The sequence below is a fragment of the Hippocampus comes genome, unplaced genomic scaffold (genome assembly GCF_001891065.2).
Source record: "Hippocampus comes isolate QL1 unplaced genomic scaffold, H_comes_QL1_v1.1 scaffold156, whole genome shotgun sequence".
Lineage (NCBI taxonomy): Eukaryota > Metazoa > Chordata > Actinopteri > Syngnathiformes > Syngnathidae > Hippocampus > Hippocampus comes.
In genome coordinates this window covers 2,752,185-2,759,486 of record NW_017805744.1, presented here as the reverse complement: position 1 = coordinate 2,759,486, position 7,302 = coordinate 2,752,185, and positions in this window count along the sequence as shown.

Genomic DNA, 7,302 nt, shown 5'->3' with positions numbered 1-7,302 from the left:
TACACACATTGAAAAACAGGCCGCATTTGCAACCAGTTTGGTCGCAGTCTCAAGCCCCGCAACTGAGAGCAGTGCTATATAAATACAAAGTCCTTAATTACAGTACATACACTACAAAACCACCCAGGATGGACAAAAGTATTGAAACGGGCATCGATGTCACATACAGGAAATGAAAAGTGAAGAGAATATGGAGTTCCTCCACTCTTTTAATAGTTTGTACACTTCTAGTTCATCCCAGATTGGATTGACAGACTCCTTCTTCAACATCAAACTTATCTAAGCTTGCTTTGTGTACTGTGGAAAGGAAATGAAATCATTCCCTGTTTCTGTCCCCAAAACATTTGAAAGGAATAGATGAAGTATTGCGACCAAGGGAAAAAATACAACAAAATAATATAAAAAAAAAAAAAAGAGAGAATGGGTGCTATCTTTCATCATTCTTTGTTCATCATATTTTTATCAAAAGAGTGAGAGCAGAACGCGCACAGAGAACGACAGAGTAATTTCTCAGCAATGTATACGCTCCACCTATATGTCACAGATGGCGGGATTTCTGCTTGGTTGATATAGGAAAGCCACCAAGGAGCCGTATTGATTCGGCCGAGCGCTGCTCTCTGTGGCTGAGCTCCACGGGATTGCCAAACGTCCGCATGCAGAGACGTGGAGGGGGGAAGTGCCATTATAGCTTTTCACCACCACCATTTAAAGCTTTTGCCAGGTGTTTCAGGAACATGTTTGTGTCGTGTTTTCACCCAACCAACTCAAAGAGCCACAATTAAATTAAAGACACTTTAAAAGTCAATCCTTGTGTTGAGAGGAGAGGCCTGTGTGTGTGCGTGTGCAACCATGATGACCAGGAGTGGCAGTAGGCATGGAAAAAAAGCGAGTGCCCACAATTGCCACAAAGACACTGGAAGCATCCTGAACTGGTTGCCAGCCAATCGCGGGACACTGGAAGCATCAATTGTATTTTCACTTGTCAAAGCAGCATGTTATCACCTCACCTGCAACAAATAGTGTAATGTATCCATAAATGCAGTGGGCACATCCTTATCGCAATTTTTAATAATACGTCCGCTTTGACTCTTCCGATCCAAGAACTGGGTTTGATTTTTGTGGTCAGGCCCACATTTGATTTTTAAAGTGCACAAATGGAGCAGGTCATGTATTAGTAAGTAAAATGGCTTTTTAATAAGAAAATAAGTGACCCATTTTTTATTTTATAATTCCTAATTAGGGCGACACGGTGGGCGACTGGTTAGCATTTTCGCCTCACAGTGCTGGAGTTTTGAGTTCAAATCCAGGCCCCGGTCTTGCCATGTGGACTTTGGATTTTCTCTCTGTGCCTGCGTGGGTTGTCTCCGGGTACTCCATTTTCCTTCCACATTCCAAAAGCATACACGGTAGGCTAATTGCTCACTCTGAAATGCATGAATGTGAGTATGAATGAATGCTTGTCTATTTGCGCCTTGCGACTAGCTGGCGACCAATCAAGGCTGTGCCCCATTTCTTTCCCAATGACAACTGGGAGAGGTTCCAGCACAATCACTCTTGACAGTGTAAATATTACTCCAGATAGGACTTGGTAGGGCGACTCGTCACCCAACCTATAGCTGCCAGGCCGCGGGCGGAGAAACAAAGCCGTGTTTTGCACAGGTAGCAACTGGTTCAGTCCATCCGCTGTTTAAATCAATGTTGAAGTCAAACAAAAGCACACACTCTACAACTATTTAAATACTATTTCTGTATTTGGATGTTCAATTTCATATATGATGGGCAGACAGGCACTCCGCAGACCCAAAGACTTGCATTGGATTGAGTACGTGGAGCATGTAACATATTTAGTCTTAAATAAGTGGGTGATTTAAGACTAAATATGTTACATGCTCCACGTACTCAATCCAGTGCAAGTCTTTGTGTTTCTTGTTCATACATTGTAAAAGTCAACCTAAAACCTTCCTGTCATCGTTGGCGACCCCTCATTACTGCACCCTCTGCGGGGGGGCCCAGTGTGATAATCTCTGCTGGGAGGCGTCACCCTACACTCTTGAAACGGAAGTCACGCACACGCACAATCTCACACACACGCAATTAGGCATGTTCAGGATGAGCTACGAGGTGAATGCTAGTCATATATTCTAAAATGTCAGTTTTGGATTGGTTATATGCAAGAGCGTAAAGACAGCCAGCGTGTGTTGGACGGCTCAGCCAACCATTCTATTGTTTATTTCCATATTAGCCACCAGATGGTGCCAAATATAATTAAATCTGCGCTTGGGCTTGTGTATCCTCAACCCAATTACTGTAACATCAGCAACAGAATTGTTATAAGTCTTAAAAAGGATGTTAACCTTGCATGCCAGCTGAATTCTCGCGTCAATTGTTCACAAACGCCCGTGAATCCATTTTGTCCCGAGCCATCTGATTTGCATCGAGCCGCACGGCCAATTACAAAGCAACAATGTATTCGGTAGTCGGATATGTGGTTGTCACCTTCGAGTCGGGTGGCGCGTGCACGACCGTCGGTCCGGGTGACTCCCGAGGCTCCACCTGCGGCCTCGTTCAAGGAATGGGATCCAACCAGCGGTGCGTGTTCTCTCGAATTGTTTTTTTTTTTTCCCCCAAGTTTCAATATTTATGATACATTGTGTTTTTCGAATCGAGGAGACTGTACGTTGTTCAACATTTTTTTTCAGTCGCTACACCGCCAAACTGCGAATATGGGTGGTGTGTGTGAGCGTGTATGTGTGTGCGTGTGTGTGTGTGTGTGTGTGGGGGGGGGGGGTCACTTGATGAGGCAGGGCAATTGTACACCACTGGAAACTACGACCTCAATAACAAACATTGTTAAAATTGCACTAGTATCTAATACTGTATAGTATTCGATCTTACTCGATTTGACTGTGGAGTGTACCTAATATTACGACCAGTAAGTGGCGCAGTCCTGAAGTAGAACTGTCATGTTTGACTCTCATATCTGAGCAATAAAATAATAGAAGTCGGGGGGCCTCGGAAGGGGATGGAGGGGGAGGCTGTCCACCGCTATCTTCTCACTTTTATGAGGTATCGCGGCAAAGTAATGAAGCGGAAAAGGTCACGGCCATGTGGTGTTTTTCATCGTCTCTAAAGCAATAGGTCAGATTGGCACTTTCCACGCCAACACCCTGTGACAGCAGCTGCTGCCCTTTTGCTTAAAACAATATCGTCACCTGGGCCTTATTGGCACATATTACACACAAGATCGGACATGGCACAGATGCTATAAGTTGCGTTGAAATGTAAACCATACATTATGAATCCAATTTGTTTGGGGGTTGGGGAGACAAAGGGTATTTGGGAGCTATGTCAATGGGGCTGCAGGACGTATTGTGGACACTAGATGGCAGCATGATGGTGCTCAGCACACATCACTTTGGATGGCGTACCAAGGCGCAGATTTCTCAAGGCCCGGGGGGCATTTTATGTGCCCCCCCCCACCCCCCCCGAAAGAAAATCATGTGAGTCAACTTGCATGACCTGGCTAAAATCTGTACCCAAAGTCAAATTCTCAGGTGTAATAAATAACGTTGAGATATTTTTTTTAAATAATTGTGCTACCCTGTTTACACTAACTTGAAAAAGAATTGACAAACTATGAAAGTTGACTTAATTGATTTCAAAACTAGTAATCCATTCATTTGTTGTGTACAAGTAATAATGCGATGAGACGATTACACATTTTTGTGGTTTCACTGTCCCAGTAAGGCACCTCACATCTAGCACCCGGGATGCCCACCAGACTAGCCTAAATAGATGAACCATGTTTCCACCTTTGGGCCCCATACGCTTCCCTATCTTTGACAATTTTTATTCACTGGTTTGACTCCGGGATGTCTGGGATCCGTCCTTTGAGAAGGGGGTATTGTCATGATCTGTGCGTTTGTTAAGATTTGTGTTTGGTTTTGTTTCATGTTATGGATGGTTTTCTTCTGGTTCATGTCTTTTCCTATTCATTAGGACATTTCTTTACACCTAAACAGAACTTCTTTTTTTTTTCCAATCCGACCCAGGCCTATTTCAAAGATGGATAAAAATCAAACATGTATGCGATGCGTCTGGAGTATGAATGCTCATTCAAACACATCCAACCTATATGTCATCAAAAGCCCAATATGCGCTCTGCTAGGGCAGGTGAAAGAAATATTGACAATAATCAGTGTCACAGGGTGTATAAAGATCAGATTTAAGATAAGATAAGATAAGATAAGATATCCTTTATTTGTCCCACACTGGGGAAATTTACAGCCTTCAGCAGCTTGTGGGTAGATTGTGGGTAGAAAGAAGAGAAAAGAAAACACAGTTCAATTAAGTGCAATATAAATACAAATATGGATAAGGTCAATAAGTTCAATGAAGTGCAATATAAATACAATAGTCACAGAGCACGTATTTAGAGGATGGAGTTCACAATTGACCATTTCACTGTGATGTTGTTATTTTCATGCAGCTTTGTGTGGCACTGCACGTCCATCAATGAGTGGGTTGGATTTATAATCATCAATTTCCTACAGTGTAGCTCCGTATGGTGCACATTTTGTAGTTTTGTGTTTGTTTTTTTGTTTGTTTTTTTGGCTGCGTTCATTCAATGCTGCAAACAGTTGCAAAAGCGTTCGCCATTTATTCCCAAACAGTTTTAATGGTTGCAAACTGTTATTCTTGTCACATTTTGACCATGTTCAAAAATTATTTGTGACAAGAGAAACAATTTGAGACCATTAAAAATGTTGGTGAACATTTTGGAACTGTTTGCGACCCTGAACAAACAATGATGAAAAAACAACATTCACTGAGGGGGCAACCACTTGTAAATCCTCACTGCTCACTGAGATATGGCCTTCATAGCCCGAATGCCAAGACATTGAAAAAAAATTTTTTTCAATAAAAATGAATAGAAAAACATCCCACTCTTAAAGACAAGGCAACCTTTAAAAAATACACGGAAATGACAGGAATGAGCAGATTTAACTTGATAATTTTCCACTCTGCCACAGCTGCTTCCAGTATTTCTGCTGAATGCTTGGTTGTGTGGCTCTCATACGTAGCACGTATTTAGAGGATGGAGTTCACAATTGACCATTTCACTGTGATGTTGTTATTTTCATGCAGCTTTGTGTGGCACTGCACGTTTTTCAATGAGTGGGTTGGATTTATAATCATCATCATTATTATTATTATTATTATTATTATTATCATTATTATTATTAGATCAGATTTGACATTTGTAAGATTATGTATATATTCAAAACAATTCATACAAATAGCAACATTTCATGGTTCTCAAAATGCTTTGTTCAGCTCTTGAAAATAAAAAAGTGCATCATTGAACATGCTAGTGCCATCAGAATGACAATTCTTTGTCTCACTGTGTATAAGACAGTCAATTGCTTCGTCATGTTGTCAGTATAACAGTGTACTATGTTAGGTATGTTCTCGTGTAAACTGCCACTTAAGTTTTGATGACACTTTTTCTAACTTGAAAGTTACACCCTGTATGTGGAAGATTGCAAGAGACTGGGTATGATTCACATTTCACTTTTACTGTTTGCACTGTAATTTGTTGACAAACCATCTCTTCAGGCTGTAAATGAGCTGGGGTAGTGAAGGGAATAAAATTTGTGTATCTGTAGGAAGACGGTGTGTGATAGTATGCGTGACTTTTTCAGTGACATTCCCATGCCAAGATAACAGAATTCCACACACACGTTGGGCGGGCCACAGGAGCTCAAACACACTCTGTGACAGAAACAAATCCTTTGCTGCTTTTGTCTAAGAAAATGACACATGTCAACTCTGTTTGCATAGTACTGGTTTGGGATAAACAATGCAGTCGTTGAGTCTGTCAATGCATGTATGGTTGTGGGTTCAATCCCGGCTGCGGCCTTCCTGTGAGGAGTTTGCATGTTCTCCCCGTGCCTGTGTGGGTTTTCTCTGGGTACTCTGGTTTCCTCCCACATTCAAAAAACGTGCATGACAGGTGAATGGAACATTCTAAATTGTACCGAGGTGTGAGTGTGATCACGGGTGGTTGGATGTCTTTGTGTGCCCTGCGATTGGCTGGCAACCGGTTCATGGTGTTCCCTGCCTACTGCCCGAAAACATCTGGGATAGGCTCTAGCACCCTCCGCGACCCTTGTGAGGATAAAGTGGATGGGGAAATGGATGGATAATACAGATTATAGTCACATTACTGACGGAAAAAAAGTGATGTCATTTGGTGAAATTGTTTTCGTATTACAAACACTTGCCAATTGAACAGACTTTTTGTGTTGAGTCAGACTATTTTTAAGCGTATCCCAGCTGAATTTAGGCGAGAGGTGGGCTATGCTCTGCAAAGCTACAGAGAACAAAGTCTGGACCGTGGCATGCATCCGTGCCATGTTGTCACCCAGTTTACAATCATGTCACGATGCAGTCCAATACAATTTACCTCAGGCATGGGATATTTTCCACTTTCCGAAGGGGGTGGGTGTGTGATCGCACCCACCTTAAAATAAATGGACACAAAATGAATTCATTTTTTAAAGAAATGCTGCTATATTTATTTAATTAATACTTGATTAAAACACGGTTTACCTTCCACACGCGTTTTCTTTCTAGGTTTTTGGGTAAATCATGCATCCTTGTGTGGGAAGAGTGGGACAGGCTACAGCAGGGGTGTCAAACATACGGCCCGCGGGCCGGAACCGGCCCGCAAGTAGGTTCAATCAGGCCCGCAGGATAATGTAAAAGTGAAAAAAATGCATTAAAGACACAGAATTAATATTTTTAATCAGGTGCAATTCATTGAGTATCCGCAAGGGGACACTGTTTTGATCAGAGAAGAAGACAACAGCAGCCTCAGTCTGTCACTGAGACAGACCCATGACAGCAGACGCTATCAATAGCACTCTCACATTTACACATTTAATAGCACTCTCCTTAGTTTGTAAGGTGTAGGCAGGGATTACATTTAGATTTTATATGCACGTGTAAATGCTTTAAAACTTGCTTTCTTTATGAATCTTGTTTAATCTTAAAGTGCATTACTATATTTTTCAATACCAATTACTTGTTAAAGTTTGTACAATCAGTGGGATCAGTTGCAATGCATATATGTGAATGATAAAAGTAAATTGCACATTTGTCGAAGGAAATGTAAGGTGCTTCATGAAATGTTTTGTAAAAGATATGTTCATTAAATTTCAACATTTTCCTAATGTTCTTGTGCTTCTTTATACCAAAACAAAGGAAAGACATATTGTTTTGGTTATTTATAGCAAA